Genomic DNA, 4,114 nt, shown 5'->3' on the forward strand with positions numbered 1-4,114 from the left:
AGTGCTCTACCGCTGAGCTGCATGTAATGTAAATTTTTAAAAGTCAAATAGTTTAGCCAGGTGCAGTGGCACACGCTTGTAATCCCAGCAGTTTGGGAGGCTGAGGCAGGAGGATCTCGAGTTCAAAACCAGCCTCTGCAATGGGGAGGCACTTAGCAACTCAGTGAGACCCTGTCTCTAATAAAATACAAAACAGGGCTCAGGATGTGGCTCAGTGGTCAAGTGCCCCTGAGTTCAATCCCTAGTACACCCCCCCCAAAAAAAAAATCAAGTAGTTTTACTTTTTGATTGAAAACATTCTTTAGGTTGGCATGTATACATAGGGAGATAAGAAATCTAACCCTGTGCAGAGGAAATTCAAACTGGAGGAGGTAGTGAACTGTCCATGAGTTTAAATGTTATTTGAAACAATAAAACGAGGAAGATTAAAGAGTCATGCTCCTTTGATGTCAGATGAAACCATCTCTATGAAAATACTTCAGTCAAAGTTCAAGAACTGGTTATCTTTATAGAAGTATTGCTCTCCTCTTTGAAAAGCCATCACCACAGCTCCACAATGATTGGGGTAATTTTTGTTCTCTATGGGAAAAGTTACTTTTTTAGCCGAGTTGACTGTAAAACAAAACTTGGTTTATTGTTGGATTTTTTATGTGTGTGAGGTACCAGGGATTGAACCCAGGGGTCCTCAACCACTGAGCTACATCCCCTGTCCTTTTATTAGGAGAGCAGGATACTGGATGCTGGGGATTGAACTCAGAGGTATCCAACCACTGAGCCACATCCCCAGCCCTATTTTGTATTTTATTTAGATACAGGATCTCACTGAATTGCTTAGGGCCTTCTTAAATTACTAAGGCTGGCTTTGAACTAAAGATCCTTCTGCCTCAGCCTCCTGAGTCACTGGGTTTATAGGCATGCGCCATTGCATCCAGCTCATCCCCAGTCCTTTTATTTCTAATTTTGAGATGGGGTCTTGCTAAATTCCTGAGGCTGGCCTCTAAATTATGGTCCTTCTGTCTCAGCCTCCAGAATTGTGGGGATTACACTTTGCCCAGCAGCTAAATAATCTCCTCAAAAAACCCCCAAACAAACAAAAAAACCCCTTTGTCCCACCTCTTCCCACCACCTATATCATTGTTTTCTGACCACAAAGACCAAGATGCATACGTTTTACCACCGTCTAACCATAGAGAAGTTTTGAAACAAAACAGAAAAATCTTTTTTCTTCTACCTTTCTAGGTTCTCTAGCTGGCCCTGGATATTAAATGGACAAAAGACAGATAAACAAGAAAAAACAGAACATCACACACAGAGAAAAAACTCAGTGATGAATGACTCACAGGGCTGGTCAAAACTAGGGACTTTACTGGGCACAGTGGCGCAGGCCTATAATCCCAGCTACTCAGAGGCTAAGACAGGAGGATTACAAATTTGAGGTCAAGCTCGGCAAATAAGTGAAACCCTGTCTAAATAAATAAATAGAAAAATAAAACTAAAGTCTTATAGCCTGTTGCAGTGGTACATACCTATAGTCTTAGTGACTGTGGCGGCTAAGGCAAGAGGATTGCAAATTTTAGACCAACCTGTGCAAATTTCAAGACCCTCTCTCAAAAAATGAAAAGCATTAGGGATGTCACTTAGTGGTAAAGTGCCCCTGGTATAAAACAAAAACAAAAACAAAAAACAAACAAAAAAAACTAGGGGCTTATTTAGCTTTTTTTAATATTTATTTTTTAGTTTTTTAGGTGGACGCAATATCTTCATTTTGTTTTTATGTGGTGCTGAGAATCGAACCCAGTGCCCCATGCATGCTAGGTGAACACGCTACCACCTGAGCCACATCCCCAGCCCCCCCCGCTTTTTTTTTTAATGTGGTGCTGAGGCTCAAACTGGTCCCATCCATGCTAGGCTAGCGCTCTACCCCTGAGCCACAATCCCAGCTCATTTAGCATTTTAATAAAGAACAATTCATTTATAATAAAGTGACAAGAGGAAGGAAAAGGGGTTTAGGTTTTTAGGGGCAGTAAACTTTGGAAAGCTACATATATGGGGTGAAACTAATGAAAAAGAATAGAGGTTATTTCATTAAAGTTTGATTTGTAGAATCTTCTGTTTGTGCCATGTCTGATCTCAGGGCTGATGAGAGTCTAGATGGAGTCATTTTCCTTTTCCTGGGCAGGAGAAAGTGACACCTCTACAAATGGATATTTATGTCTTGCTTTTAGTTAAATAGGGGGAGAGCTATTTCTCAAGTGTCTTTAACCTAAAATAATCCTTATGCCAAAGTGGCATATTTAAGGCATATTTAAGATGGCCCACTCTGATCCCTTACAATTTATTGCATTAACAAATGGTAGTGCTTGTTCATGCATACAGTATTAGATACACTTGATTGGTGAGTTTCAGTAATTACATCTTAAAATGCCCCTCTACATGCCTCAAATGGCTGAGCATCTCAGGGATGTCATTAGTTCTAAAGGAACAATTCATGGTAGAAGAACCAGTCTTACGACTTGGAATTATGGTTATAGAAATTTATCTTATTTATTTATTTATATTTTTGGTACTGGAGATTGAACCCAGTAATGTTCTTCCACTGAATAACATTCCAAGTCTTCTTTATTTTTTATTTTAAGTCTCACTAAATTGTAGAGATTGGCTTTGTGCTTGCAATTCTCCTGCCTCAGACTTTGGAGTTCCCGGCATTACAGGCATGCATGCTAGGCAAGAGCTCTACCAATGAGCTACATCTCCAAGTCCATGGCTATAAGATTTTAGACATGACCACTATCATGCACTTCAGAAATGGTATGACCTGAATTTTTCTTGCTCTCTAGCCATCCTGGTGGCTGCTCTTGGTTCCTGCACGTAAGGCAGGAAGATGGTGGCTGCAAAGATGAAAAATATCTATGGAGTCCAGCTTGTTAGGAAAAGTGGAAAGTACATACTGGGATACAAGTAGACTCTGAAGATGATCAGATAGGGCAAAGGGAAATTGATCATTCTTTGCTCACAATTGCCCAGCTTTGAGGAAATCTAAAATAGAGTACTTTGCCATGTTGGCCAAAATTGTTGTTCACCACTACAGTGGCAATAATATTGAAATGTGTACAGCATGCAGAAAATACTATAGTGCTGAGAGCCATAGCCAAGTAGGAATGACGCATGGCAATTTCCTTGTCAGCCTACCCAATGTTGCTTAGAGGGAGGACTCTCCATTGTGGAAATGGGCTTGCCTTGGACCCAGGTCATTTGCAGTGACATTGCATGAATGTTTGAGAAAGATGACCCTGCTTAAGGACCAGGGTGGATCCAGGTTTAGGGCGGTTCCAGGTTAGGGTGGATCCTGCTGGGAATAGGACGAATCCTGCTGCCTCAGGCGCCCGCCCGCTCCTTGAGTTCCCGTTGAGTTCTCCCGGGATTCAGAGAGTATTTGGTACGCAGAGCCCGGTGGAGTGTGTGGATTTTCCCAGAACGTGCGTGTAGAGTGCCGGTGACAGTTCGAGAATAAAGAGTTGCTGTTTGAATCTACAAGGCTGTGAGTGGCTTGTGATTTTGTGCCCAGCCAGACTGCGGCACTATAGAATGTGCACACTGGCTATCGCTGATTCAGGTAATTCTGATGTCACCAGAACATGCCAGAACAGACTGGTGAAAAGTAAACTGTGCAAAAATTTTCTTTGTTGGTTGGTTTATTGGTACAGGAGATTGAACCTAAGGGTGCTACATCCTCAGCTCTTTTTTTTTTTTTAACTTTTTTTTTAGTTGTAGATGGACACAATACCTTTTTTTTTTTAATTATTTATTTTTATGTAGTGCTGAGGATTGAACCCAGTACCTCATATATACAAGGCAAGCACTCTGCCACTGAGCCACAATCCCAGCGCTCTTTTTTTGTTTTTGTTTTTTGGTATCAGGGATTGAACTCAGGGGTGCTCAACTACTGAGCCACATCCCCAGCCCTATTTTGTATTTTATTTAGAGACAGGATCTCATTGGGTTGCTTAGTGTCTCGCCATTGCTGAGGCTGGCTTTGAACTCTCTAGTCTCCTGTCTCAGCCTCGAGTCTCTGGGATTACAGGCATATGTCACTGGGCTCAGACAAAATTTTTCT

The 4,114-nt window shown here is 41.5% G+C and overlaps 1 pseudogene; it reads left to right on the forward strand.

The window, feature by feature from the left end:
• The first annotated feature begins 2,881 nt into the window (after positions 1–2,881).
• On the forward strand, positions 2,882–3,662 carry LOC143641383 (large ribosomal subunit protein eL30-like; annotated as a pseudogene).
• The last annotated feature ends 452 nt before the right edge of the window (positions 3,663–4,114 follow it).

Source organism: Callospermophilus lateralis, chromosome 2 (assembly GCF_048772815.1).
Source record: "Callospermophilus lateralis isolate mCalLat2 chromosome 2, mCalLat2.hap1, whole genome shotgun sequence".
Taxonomy (NCBI): Eukaryota; Metazoa; Chordata; class Mammalia; order Rodentia; family Sciuridae; genus Callospermophilus; species Callospermophilus lateralis.